Source organism: Manis pentadactyla, chromosome 3, assembly GCF_030020395.1.
Source record: "Manis pentadactyla isolate mManPen7 chromosome 3, mManPen7.hap1, whole genome shotgun sequence".
In the NCBI taxonomy this organism is placed as follows: domain Eukaryota; kingdom Metazoa; phylum Chordata; class Mammalia; order Pholidota; family Manidae; genus Manis; species Manis pentadactyla.
The window spans coordinates 157,519,083-157,533,490 of record NC_080021.1 but is presented as its reverse complement, the minus strand read 5'-3'; the positions used below and the strand labels follow the sequence as shown (position 1 = coordinate 157,533,490).

Sequence of the window (14,408 nt, the reverse complement as noted above, 5' to 3'; positions counted from 1 at the left end):
GGGCAGATATATCTTAGCTACAATTCCAAAGATTATCCATAAAAAATCAAATTGATAAATTAGACTAAATAAAAAATGTTCTGCTCTTCAAAAGATGCTGCTAAGAGAATGAAAAGACAAGTTATATATTGGGAGACAATTCTCCCTGGGTCTCTCATTTTTTTGGCATGTGTTTTGAACAAATCCATTAACCACTTTTGTCCTGGACTATTTTTTCAAAGGAACATGTAGTAGAAAGCCTTGGAAGACAGAGACGAAGTTCCCCTGTTTTGTTTCCCGACCAATATAATAAAAACAATGTCTATTTTAGGGCAAAGGTTGGGGGTTCAATAGCACCCCTCTTTAAATGACTAGGATTTCCTAAGCTTGGGGTTTTTCAACTATGACACAAACCCTACGTGCAGTACCTACCCAGACATTTCCACATCCCTCTGAGTCTTAGGGGTCAAGAGAGCAAATGAAAGATGTGAATGTGAAGCTCCAAAGTCCTTTTTCTCTAACCCAGGAGCATCCTGTCGCTTTCTAGCATCTTTGAAAGCCTGGTAGTCTCACTTGTTAGATGGCCAGCAGGATAAAATGTCAGATCCTTCACAGTTCTCGGCACCACAGACTGGGAGAAAATATTTGCAAATCATGTATCTGATAAAGGATTTGTATCCAAAAGCGACAAAGAACTCTCAAAACTCAAGGTGTTTAAAACGTATGTATATAGGACTAACCACTTTTAACAATAAATATTTGGACGAATATTTAACGTCCTTATAAATCCAAACGTTTAAATTCCCTTTTATAATTCCGAACTTCATGATTTGGCATAATCTCAGCCTTTAACCCTTCAGTCTTAAATTTGATTCCAGCTTCTCAGGCTGCAGCTATAATAAACTAATGGGCTTCTTTCACAAAAAGACTGAGCTCCTGGGTCCGTTCTTCTTGTTGTGCCATGGAGGTGGCAGCTATTTAAGAACTTTCTCCTGTGGGACTACTGAGCAAGAGCTGGCCACTAAAGCCAGGCCATAGAGAGGCGTCCCTGGCAGCAACTGCAAAAACGGGGGTAGCAGACAAGGGCGTGAGCGCCCTTCCGGGCAGCCCCTGCAAGCTGGGGCGAGGCAAAGGAGGGCGCAAAGCCTGCCTTCGTCTGCCTCTGTGCCCGGAGAGCCTCTCCATGGGCCTCTGGAAGTGTGCTCCTCAAGCCAAAGCTCCTGCTAATAGGTCTTCCTCAGACAGCTGGGGTGTGCTCCAGCCCGCCCCTGCGCCGCCGCCTGAGCGCGGTGGCCTGCCCGGAAGGGGCTGCAGCAGCCCCACGGCGCCCAGGGCTGCAGGCTCCTCCGGCCAGGCGGGCAAGGGACAGCCCCCGGGCGGTCGCGGCAAAGGCCCGGGAAGCAGAGTGAAACGAAGGCCCCCGCCCGGAGCTCCGCCCCCGGGAACCAGGTGAGCCGCCGGCCTCGCCCGCGGGTTTCGCGCCGGCTGCGGTCGGGGCTGGGGCCCCGCGGAGGCACGTGGGCCGCCTCCCCGAAGTCGGGCAGCGGCGGCGCGTCTGTGCTGCGGCCGGGGCAGATGTGCGCAGGCGTGTTCGCTCTCGGAGAGCCGCTCTTCAGTTGCGCTGTGGCCTTGGGGGTCTCAGGACGGTGGTTTTCCATGTTTCCGATGTTTGGGGGGCTCCTCTCCCAGGTGCAGGTCTTAGAAGTTGGGACACAGGCCCTTCACTTATCAGGGAGAAACGCTGGGTTGTGCGTTCCCGCCCGATCCGGGGTTGCGGATCCAGGTGTGAGGTTTGCGGCGAGGCTATGTCCGACCCTCAGCGGCTTGTTTCTCATTTTCCCTGTAGGAGTTGCTCAGCCAGCTTTTGGTTCTTTTCAGAGGAAATTTTTGCCTGTGTAGCTTTAGATAGGGGGTGTCTGTGGAGGAGGTGAGTTTGGCATCTTCCCACGTGGAACCTCAGAGGCCTCTCCCTCTCGATGGTTAGAGAAGTCCCACTGTGTGCATGAGGCTTGCTATATAATTTAATCAACAATATTATATGAATTAGAAAATTTTATTAGGGTTATACCTAATGATTATACTATTAAGATTGTTTCTGCTATAACAAAGAATTCCTAATGGCTCCTCTTGAATATTTTATCCATGCATTTATTCTATTTATCCTGTATTCTCTGCACACATTTCTAGAAGCCAAACTTGGAGGCCAGTGCAGTGACAATGTTTTTGAAACTTGTTGCTGAACTCTACTGTGGAAGCTTGAACCAATGTATGTAATTCCTTCAACATCTCTGAATCAAATTATCAAATTACTAGAGGCCAATTAACTGAAAGAAGAAAGTCATAAAAGCACCTTATATTTGAACCAGGACTATCTGCATTTTACAGAGAAATCAACACTTCAAAAAATGTGAAATAATCTGGCAAATTGATTACTTGGCAAAATGATGTTTGATTACTTGGACCCCTGCTCAAATTAATTGTGGACGCACTTTGGGGAAATAAACTATTTTGTTCCCCCAAGTGATCATCCTGAAGTTAAACCTAGAATAGGAATTACAAATATAACACTTAGTAGTTATGTTAACCCACCATTACCTCTCCATCATTTTAATTGTAGCCCATTAAGCATACCTACATATTCTCAGAACACTTCATTGTGTATATTAAATAAGGGAACTGTTTTTTTTATTATGAAAAAAAGAAATGTTGAAAAATCCTTCTGATCTAAAACTTGAGCACCAAAGCTGAAAATACCCAGTTTACTTCAAATGGAGACTGGATAAATTATGGGCTATTCATAGAATGAAATACCGTGTATTAGTGAATTAAACCAAGTACAAGCAACAACATGATAAATCTAAAACATTACATGGAAAAAAAGCCCAACATGAAAGAGTACATGTTACATTATTCATGAAGTTCAAAAACAGGAAGAAGCATACTATAATACATTGTTTACCTGTGGAGAAAAAGAAAACCTGTGCAATTAGGGAAGAGCTCAAGGCTTTTCCGTGCTAGCAACATTCCGTTTCTTGATCTGTGTAGTCGTTATCTGTATATTTGCTTTGAGATAATTTACTGAGCTGATAAGAAAGCTAAAACTAGTCTGCATACAGACTCACCTCAAAATCCCAAATCCGTCCAACAGTTTTCTAAAGCCCAGAAGCATTTAACATAGGCACTTATATTGAACGATGTCCTAAATGCTTTGATGGTCCAGCTTTGTTTTTCACACATTACTTAACATCTTGAACCAGAAGTAGCCATGAAATGTTCATGTTTCAAATACCACAAATGTATGCTGCCTACGTGATTTCCTGTATCTTCTTACTAAAGGATGTATTTGTTGAAGTTGATTTAATAAATAAATACTACAAATATTCTTTTTAAAAACATCTGAGCATCTGATAAGAGTAAAGGAGACAATCTGTAACATGGAATTTTGGAAAATCTTCCAAATTTACAAGCTGTCCCTATTCAGTAGAAATGTTTCTCAATGGGTCTAGAGTGTCCAGTGTTTATCCACTTTGCCCAAACGGCTGTTCAGGTTATTAGCATCAGTAGGCTCTGTGCAGTAGAGGAGTTACCCTGTGACCTTTACAATACAGAGGTCTCAGCGTGACACCGGGCAGCAAACCAAGACCACAGAATGTGTCTAGGGGAAACTCTTAAGAAACAGCATATATTATGGGCAGGAAATTACACTGTTTGTGTTGCAGAAATAGGATGGTTTGCTTGCTTGATAGGTGTGCTAGCACTGCAGTATGCCCAATGCCAAGCAATTAAATTTAGGGTGCCATATGGCCACCCTGAATGATCTGCAGAATCCAAAATGCCACACAGCTTAGGATCAGTGAAAAAAAACAGCAACAGTCATGCTCTTGCATAGAAATGCTTTTGCTAAGCAATGTCATACAAATGAAGAGAGCCAGAGAGGAGACAGCCAGGGCTTGTCCACCCCTCTCCCTTAGCTGTCCCTGTCTTTGCTGATCCTAAATTATTATGCCAGTAGCGATGTCTGCTGTCTATCTCTGCCCTCCTCTTTACTCCCACTACTCTACTTCCAGCTTTTTTCAAACCCTATTTTCTGCCACTAGAATATTTCTGTATCTTTCTAGAGCCCCAATTTCTTGATAATAGTCTGTAGATGCATGAGCCCTGACATCTGGTTTTACAAGGTGACTTCTGACAGAGAATATTTCTGCATGCCATGTTCTGCTGGGAGAACCCACAGTATTCTGAAGCATCACCGTCAACCAGCTGTTTTTCCATGGAGTAACAGAGTTCATCTGCATCTGGTCTAAAGAGGATTATTAATAGGAGTTAGGGAGACTGAGCCATTTTTCATAAAATAATAGAGTAAAATCATATAGAAGTATTTAAAGTAAAAGAAGTTCTTCCTCCCAATCCAGTTCTACTTTACAAAGGTAACAGCTGTTAAGTTTTCTCCTAACCAGCAAATGCAAGGTGGAAATCGAGATTTGAAAAGTACTTCGGTAACAGTTGAATTTATGGACTGTGAAATTTAACCCACTACACTAAAATTCCTGAGTCAGAACAATGACCTATGTAAATGTGAATGGCACACCTTCTCTCTAAAATTCAGCACATTTCAGTTTCCATTTTCTTTGCATCTAGGTGTCATGTTTATTAGGAAGCTTGAATGCATTCAATTATTTTGTCTGCAGCATCAAGACAAGTGTATGCTAAGGACACTGGTCCTCCCTCATCTTGCTCAGGACTGAAGAAGGACTGGCAGAAAGTGCTGGCAGGGATCTCGCCACCACAAGCCTGCCGTCCCAGTGAGCTGATGAGGGGCTGCTGCTCTGTGCTCGCTGGGAGCAATTGCTTAGATTCAGGTTTGCAACAAAGCTGTTCTTAAAATTTGACTTTCATAATTTTTTTCTTTCAACTGAAGAATGGATTTGAATACAAAGGTTTAAGAAGACCAAGATCCATTTTTAAACTCCATAGTACACTCCACCAAGCACAGATAAAAAGAGGAAATGTGCGTAATGCATAGCTCATGATTCCTCAGACTTGGTGTTACATACTGGGCTCATTCACAGAACAAAATCTCTGACAACCTGGGGCAGATGTGCGAGGAGAGGGAATAATGTGTCTAGATGGGAAATGATTTCCAGAAGGGAGATGAGAGTGGCGTACCTCCTGAGGGTGAAGCCAGGAGCCCTGGGCTGACGTGTGTGCTTGGGAATTGAAGGAAACTGAGCTACTGCAACACTCCCTCCTGAAATGTGGGTGTTCTTCCTACCTGTTGTGGTTGCTCATCAGAGTGGAATGCAGCTGGGTCTGTGTGGAAGAAGTAACAGGGCTTGGGTGAGCATGATGGAAGGATAAAGCTGTTCTGTGGACATGCCTTCTGCTTGCTTTTTGGTGGGTGACATAAAGATCTTAAATATTAACTCATTGAATTATCCAACAGCTCTGTGGGATAATTTCTGTTATTAGCCCCATTTGCTGGAGATAATGAATACTTGTCAAGTACCAGTTTGAATACCTGTTATGGGTAAATGCTGACCTTCTGATGTCACATGATGGTACAAGTGTTGTAATGTCAGCGTTCTGTAAATAGCCACCAAAGGTCAGTCCTTGGCACAACATGCCTTTGAAACTGTCAGCACTGCTTTATCTGTGCCAAGGAAGGGGAGTATGGTGGGAAAGCAAACACCCCTGACTGACCTCTTGGGAGGCTCCGTGGTCCCACTGATAGTGTGGTTACAGAAGAGAGATAAAGGGCGTGAATTCGCTGTCAGTTTGCCTTGCTTCCTTACCCACCCCCAGATCCCTGCCCCCTCCCCCCATGCCATCGCCAGCTGTGTGTCCAGGAGAATCAATTTTCTCAAGTTCAGCTTCATCACCTGTAAAATCAGGATAAGAATAGGACCCATAACATAAAGGTAGTGTGAAGATCAAATGAGATAACACATGAGCTTAGCCAGGGACCCAGAGAGCATTGTGGGAGATCTGAGGGCATCCTGTGCGAGGGTCTGCAGCCCCTGCCCGTGTTCCCTTGGACAGGTGTGTGTCAGGGGTGGGTGGGAGGCTTGCTCAGCCATTGCTATGAGCGTGCTGGGGGGAATGATATTTTCCTGGGATTCCAGTCTGCTTTTTGACTGCTAAGAAAGTGAGTAAGTGCCTCTCTTGGAGCACTTATCAGGTGCAGTAACTAGGACTTACACATTAACTTACATCTTTCTTACGGACATTTCTTAGATGTGCTTTCTTTTGATAATGCTTCTCTACCATTCCCCCAATCTTGTTTTATTATTTATTCCTTGAATGTTGGTGGACATCATCAGTGAAGCCACTTGGACAGAGTTAACCTGTGGGCATCTTGAAAGTTGGTGTCTTACTTTCTAAACATGAGTATTTCCTAGTTATCTTGTTGTGATTGATTTCTCACTTAATTAGATTGCTGCCAGACAATAAATTCTGTATGATTTCAATCTTTTGAAATTTGTGTAAGTTTACTTTATGACCTAATATGTAGTCAGTTTCCTTAAATAACATATGTGCCCTGGAAGAATGTGTATCATTCAGTATTGTATGCAGATTTTATCTATATCCATTTGCTCAGGTTTGTAATTATATTGTTCATATTTTCAATATTCATAGTGATATATTTAATCTGCCTGTTCTATAATCAAGTGGGTTTTAATCTCAAGAAGATTGTGGGTTTGTCTGTTACCCCTTAAGATTCTGTGACTTTATTTATTTAGGCAATATTGTTAGCATTGCAGCACCTTGAAATTAGCTTACCTTCCCGGGGGATGGAGCGTCTAACTTCATGAAGTTTCTGTGTATGTTCCTTGTGCTGCTCTTTGCCTGGATGCTGATCTTGTCTTATATTAATATAGATGCACCAGTATTTTTTTTGCTCATCCTTTTTCAAAATTTTAATTTCAACTTTTATGTATTTTAATGTTCTAGATATGTTTCTTATAAGTGGACTAAAGTTAGGTTTTTCAGACAAATCATGGCTACTAGCTGGAACAGTTATTTGTAGTAGACACGACTGCCAACATAATTAGGATTCATGCACCATCTTATTTGGAGCCTTTAGTTCTTCTGCCTGTCCTGTGTTTTCCTTCTTTGTCTTTTCTGTTGGGCTGAGTGATTTCTATTATTCTATTTTCCCTTCTGTTTTTGGATAAGAAGCCATACACTCTTTTTCTGTTCTCTTATTGGTTAACTTGGGAGAAATAATACATATTATAGTACTTAACATTGCATATAATATATGTTATTATTACAAATTATATATATATATGATCAAGATCTAAAAGTATCAATACATTTTCCTTCCTCTTAGATAATCCATTGCCTTAGAACAACTTAACTGCATTTATTACCTTCTCAGTTGTGTTATAATTGATATTAGTGTATTTTAATTCTATTTTGTTAAAAAAGCCACAATTCATAATGATTATTATATCACTCAAGCAATGTTTAATTTATTTCTATATTTCCTTCCTTTGTTTTTTTTACAAAGTTGTGATTTGTCTCAGTGATCTCAAAATGATTTTCCATCTGTAGAATACAGTCAGCTTCATGAAAAACTTGGTTCAGCACAGCTCTATAAATATTTATTATCCAACAGGTCAAGGGTAGAGAACCATCAAGCTGATTCATGGACTGTATGTGTCACAGAAAGAACAAAAATCCCAGTTCTGAGAGGCAGTTTTCTTACATAAAACAAGTAATATAATGAATATCCAATTTACAGGGCTAGAGTGGTGGAATAAATAAAATGCTGTATGCCAGCAGGCTTTGTGAGGTAGCACACCAACACGCAGTCACTGCCTGCCACCTGCCATTCGCACGTCACGGTAACAGACACACCTGATCTTCCCAGCTGCCTCGCCCACAGGGAGGGCTTTGAACTATTGCACCTTTGAGAGCCCCCTGTTCCTGAAGGTTCTATGATTCTCTGACGTCTGACTCATTGTTTGCAATGTTTCTTCACATACAAGCCTTTGGAGTGATAGTGGTATCACTGGTTAGAGTTTTTTCAGACATGCTCCCCTGAGGCAGGACAGGGACACGGGCCAAGCAGCATGGTTAGCTTTTCCTGCCTACAATGAAAAGTGCTGAGATATAAACAGTATCGTAAAAACAGGAGCGACTCTATCTGAAGGCTAAGATTCCATTTGAAAAACCAGGGAGTTAAGAGGTAAGATTTCTAATATAGTCTTTAGTAATCAGCCAACAACCTATCCCAAGGCAGGGCAAGCAGTCCTAACTGCTATGCTCCCAGTGTTTGAGGGTAACCACTATCTTGGAGAAGAACAGGATCAATAAATTCCTTGTGTTAAGTTTATCTTACAGAATATCTAGAGGACTGACTATGGATGATGTATGTCAGTATGCTTTGTAAGGTGGCATACAAATGTGAAATCACTGCCCTCAACACCAGACAGAGACATCTGAGACCACATGTCAAGCCTATGCCCCCAGCACCCCCCTTTGCTGCATTCCTGAAAGCCTTAAAAGACAGAATCTTGAGCCCTTGAGTGTGCCTCCTCTCAGAGGTTGCCCACACTTCCCTTTCTTCCAGTGTGTACTTTTTGCCTTAAATAGATACTTCTCTCTGCTCAACTTACTATATGTTTTCTCTGTGCTCTTCCAGTGGCAAGTGTCTTTGTTACTTTACTATTTCATTCTATTTTCTAGACTTAAGCACAAGTCTTCACTCTTTCTGTCCTACTTTAGACAAGTAGGGACAGGCTGCTGAGATCTCTGACTTGGGCTTGCAAGTTCCCATTGCCTGGGTGACCTGGACAGCTGCAGCCATACAATCATGCTTCTTAGTAGCCTGCCTGAAAATCTCCTTTCTTTGCCTTTGGAAATTCTCAGAACATAATCTCACTTCATCCAGTGCTCTGCAGCTCCCCCAAGTCCTGGGGTGGTAGGGGTATAGTTCCCATGCTGTGCAGATCCAAGCGGACACTGGATGCCAGGTGACCCTGGCTTTAGGAGCTGGCAAGGGATCTGCCCTATGCCGAGCGGGGGGTCCAGGGCTTCCTTTTCCTCCCTTTGTTCTTCCTTGCTCTCTGCTGCCTGCATGGCTGCCTCCATTCCCTGCTACTCTTGCTCTAATGTATTGCTTCCTTACCTACACTTGTCCGACTGCTCGAGAATTCTTTCTTGTTCAGAGTCAAGGGCCCTCTGCTGTCTGGGTTGAGGATTCACCTAGTGCATAGGGAGAGACCTCCCCAGATTCAGCTGCCTGACAACACCCCTGTTAACAGAATTTTCTTTTTCACTCTTTATTAAAATACAGCCTTGCCCACTTTATCCTCTAAGTGTTCTACTCTTCCCCTTTCACAAGCTTCACTTCTGTACCTCATAAAGGCGTGACCAGCCCATAGCTGAGTGAGCAACACTGGTTTAGGAAACCAGATGGAAAACCTATCAAGAGCTGTCGTTGCTGAGATGGGGATGCAAGGCCAGAGGCCAGCTGTGCAGATGTGGGACTGAATGGGAGGCTGGGTCTGTGACGGAGGCAGCCCGCATTTCAAGTGTGTAGGTGTCAGCAGCCAGCAGCGCTTACTGTCAGGCAGAACCAAGGCTGGTGCTCCCCCGGATACCAAGGCCCACTTGGAAAACAGTCCCACGCAAAATACCTCTGCAGGTGCTCAGAACTGACTGACAGAATAGAGGAAGCAAAACCAGAGGAAAGAACGTGATCAAGTAATTTGCCTAATTGTTTGCATAACCATCAATTCATTTGCATATCCACCATTCACTCCTTCACTCAATAAACCTTAAAATAAAGAGCTTTCCAAGGATGTTTAAATCTGTAGAACCCACAGGTTTGTCTTATCCAAGTACATGTTTCTTTTCCTCAGGTGTCCTGGATATTTAGCATGTGGGAAAATTAAACAAAACCGAAAGTTTTTCTGAGCTTAATTCACCATCATTTAGTTACTGGTAAATGATGGAGATGTATCCAAGATGTATAGATTCATTAATATCTAGTGTGAACACAGAAAACATATAAAATTAGAACTATAAGTCCCCCATAAATAAGAGATCACATTAAATTATAAGGAAACACAAACAAGTTCACAGAACTTTTATTAGTCATGTTCCATACTATAAAGTACTTTTGCTTGGAGAAGATATGAATTGTCTTGTGAACTATAGACATTGACTGTTAGATTTGTTAAGATGAAATGGCCTAATTGCGAAAAGCTTGTAAGTTATTACCATAATTTTTTTTGACCCTGAGCTGCTAAGGGATAATCCATTCTCAATGTTGTGCTGTGTCTTTCTCTTAAAATATAAATCCTGACTTTCTATTTTGTGGAGATACCTCCTCAAATGTGGTCAGAAACTGTTTTTTCCTCTATCAATTTTAGTGGTTTGAAAGAAGCCCTTAAAGCAAACTGTAATGTTCTCTTCACTCCTGCAGTCCCTCTATACTGTGTGACCAATGCACCAAACTTATGTAAGGCATTAGCTCTGATAACCCATCCTTATGTAAAGAAAACTGTAGCCCAGTATCTTGGTTCTAGAACATTTCTGTGCACACACATTTGATATTATTGTTGTTTTGACAGCCAATGTTTGTTTTAGATTTACCCACATAATTTGCCATATCTCATATCTCAGACTTTCTATCTGGGGTTATTTTTCTCTGCCTGACATAAATCTTATTAAATTTGCTTTAGTAGTGCTTTGAAACACTTTCAAAGAGTAGTTGATACAAACTAATATATGTTCACTGTGGAAAGTTGGAAAATAAAGGACAATCCAAAGATGAAGTGAAACATCGCTCAGAATACCACCATTGATGGAGAACCGTTGAAAAAAATTGAAGTGCATTTCTACATTAACATGTATGTTAAGTGCTGTACACATAATTAGTTCTCAGTACATATTGGCTAATGTGTTACTATTACATATCTGTTACCATTACACAAATGGGAATATATTGTAAAGGCTGTGTAGGGGAATTTTCCACCACCCTCTTAGTGTCTCTGGCTGGGTCTGAAAATTAAACTGACAAAGACTAATTAACAGTAGAAAAGTGTACACATTTTATTGAATGTTTGCATATGCAAGGGAGCCGTCACAGGAGAATGAAGACCCAGAGAAGTGACCAGAGCAGGAGGCTTTTATACCTTTAGACAAAGAAACAATAAATTTTTAAAGAATTGACAAGACAAGGGTGTTTGGGCTAGAGGTAGTAAATGGTGAAGAAGTAACTAGGAACATAAGGGTCAGTTTAACAAGATTTGTTTGCACAGATTTCTTGGTTTCAAATTCCTTATCTCTGGTAATAGGAATGTCTTCCCTCCTCCTGGTACAGGGAGGGTTCATTTCATGTGGGAGTTTTATGGCCTGTTTCATGGACCAAGGGGGAGTCAGAGTGATTTCCTTCTATGCTGTTGTTGTGTTTTTTTATTTAATTCCTTCAGTTTAAGGTATTTCATATGCCAAGGTGCTGTATTTTGGGGTAGCATGTCCTGAATTCTGTCAGCTGTTTTTTGTTTTTGTTTTTCCTTTTCAAGACAAAGATAGGTATTTTAATTCAATTTCAGAAAAAAATGTCTCATGAATTTGGATTAGAAAACATGATATTAAGAGGTTTATTTTTCTGGAAATTCAAGGAAAAGGAATAAGCATTTATGTGTTCAGTGATAACCATCTGGAGCCTCTTGCATCAGAGGCTACATGCCTTCTTCCCAAGCATGCACTAACTGCCAACTCCCCGCTTTCTTCTCCCTCTTGCCTCGATCCTCAGTCTTCCCTTCACACGCACTGGGAGGGTGCTCTGTGGGCTCTGACCAAGAACAGAGTCGTCCTTTAAGCCAGTAACCCATTGGCAGTGGCACCTAAGGCCCTGAGCCCAGCCCCAGGTAGAGGTCACAGAGCTAACACTGTTTCCACTGCCTCAGGAAGAAGGGCCAACTGCAAAGCCCAAGGTGGAGAGAGAATAAGAGCTTGTAGGCCCAGAATAGGCTGCAAGCTGGGCACAGGAAAAGGGAGGTTTTGCAGCCACTCCATGGTAAAGGAAAAAAAATACCTTTTTCTTCTACCTTTATAATTCTCAGCTGGGAGCCCTGTGAAAATGACAGATTAACAGGAGAAAAACATACAAATTTATTTAATATAAGTTTTAAGTGACACAGGAGCCTTCATAAGGAAATGAAGACCTGAGGGGATGAAACACTTGAGTGGTGTTTTTTTTTAACTTGTTGATTTTCCTCTTGCATCAAATTACACCCATTCCTCCCACTGTCCTCCCCTATGGCTATCACCAGTTCTCTGTGTTTATGAGGCTCTTTCTGTTTTGTTTGTTCATTTATTTTTTTATATCCCACATATTAGGGAAATCATATGGTATATACTTTCTCTGACTTATTTCACTTAGCGTAACAACCTTTAGGTCCATCCATGTTGTCATGGATGGCAAGATTTCATTCTTTTTTATGGCTAATTAATATTCCATTGCATCTATGTACCATTCTTTAACCATTCATCTATCATTGGACCCTTAAGTTGCTTCCATATCTTGGCTACTGCAAATAGTGCTGGAGCAAACATAGGGGTACATACATGTTTTTGAATTTGGGTTTTTTTTTTCTTCAGGTAAATATTCAGAAGTGGAATTACTAGGTTTTATGGTATCTCTCTTTTTAATTTGCTGAGGAATTGCCATACTGTTTTCCATAGTGGCTACCCTATTTTACATTCCCACCAACAGCACACAAGGATCTCCTTGTGCACATCCTTGCCAATACTTATTTGTTGTTTCGTTGATACTAGCCATTCTGACTGGTGTACAGTGATATCTTATTGTGATTTTCCTTATATTTCCTTGATTATTAGTGATGTTGAGCATCTTTTCATGTGTCTGTTGGCCATCTGTATGTTTTTTTTGGAAAAATGCTTATTCATATCCTCTGCCCATTTTTTAATTGGACTATTTGTTTTTTTTTTTTAGTATTGAGTTGTATGAGTTCATTATGTATTTTGGATATTAACTCCGTATCTGGTATACCATTCACAAATATATTCTTCCATACAGTAGGTTGTCTTTTCATTTTGTGTTGGTTTCCTTCACTCTACAGAAGCTTTTTAGTGTGATATAATAAACCTGAGTGTTTTCATGCTAGGTTTGATGGAGAATGAAGTCATGGAAAGACATGGTAGGACAAAGGGTATGAGGTAAGTGTAGTAAACTGGGGAAAACTCAGCAAGACCCATTCGTTCAGATTCCTCTGTGTGTGCCGTCCTGTTTGGAGATGAAGATGCTCTTTTCCTCTCATCACAGGGCTGACACCTCTAACATCAGGGTTTTATTACCTACTTCAGGAGAAGGTCAGAAAGTCCTTCTTGCACCTGCCATTTTTCAAATCCCTTCATATTAAAATAGTATGCTAAGTTGCTTTATTTTAAGGTAGCATGTACCAAATCTTTAGAAACAGGGACAAAACTGGGCCCTTTCCTGCTATTATTTTTCTACAAGTTACTCTCTTGATACTACATACATCAGGATAACTTTGCCCTTGCTGGAGATAAGAGTGACAAACGGGGTAGGTCCATGTCATAATATGTCAGAAGAAAATGTCAAAAACTTCTTCACATGGCTGCCAGCCCTACGGAGTATGACACAGTGAGGACCAAGACAACCAGACTAGTATAGCTGGGGAATCCTTAGCTCTTTTTCTGGGTCCCACATCAAGTGTCAGGTCTCATTGCCAGTGTGATAAATAAGAGGGAAAATGGGAACAAGCTTAACTGTGTGGCTCAGTGCTGGCCCCCGACACAGGATTGCATGAGTTCTGAATGAATCTCCTAGTTCTCAGGGAGCAGCAGAGCTGATGAGCCAGGAAGACCTTTGCACTCAAGGCAACACCAGAGCCTCCACGGCAAGCGGACATCATTGCAGGAAGAGACCAGACAAGCATGGCTTGAACTGTGTTGTTATTCCAGAATCGCTCCATCTGTCCTTTGGGTGTGGTTCTCGGAGAAGCGGCATTTCTGATACAGAGCTGAGAACTAAGGAGGGCAGGCAGGTAACAATGGCCAAGATGTCTTAGCAAGAGTGCAGCCATCTTGGGTTCTGGCCTGGACAGAGTCATGAAGGCTGTTTTTAAATCTGCCTTTTTCATTTAAGAACATAGCTTGACTATCTCTTTTTCTTTAGCATTCTTCTACAAAATTCCTCTTAAAAATAATTTAAAAATTAAATATTGGCATGAACAGTCTCACAGTTACCGGTAAAATATTTTTAAATTCTGAGCTGGGTAGTGGGTATATCAATGTTTTCTTATAATTTATAGTTTGCTTATATGTAGTAAACACTTAGATGTTTATTTTTAATATCTTTTAAATTATAAGTGCTAAACTTAACAGACATTAATACTGGTAGTAGAACCTATTTCCCTGACACT

General features: G+C 41.3%; 1 pseudogene; it reads right to left on the bottom strand.

Annotated features, from left to right (window-relative positions):
• Nucleotides 1-13,593: 13,593 nt before the first annotated feature.
• LOC118933772 (succinate dehydrogenase cytochrome b560 subunit, mitochondrial-like) lies at nt 13,594-14,069 on the bottom strand (annotated as a pseudogene).
• Between the last annotated feature and the right edge of the window lie 339 nt (nt 14,070-14,408).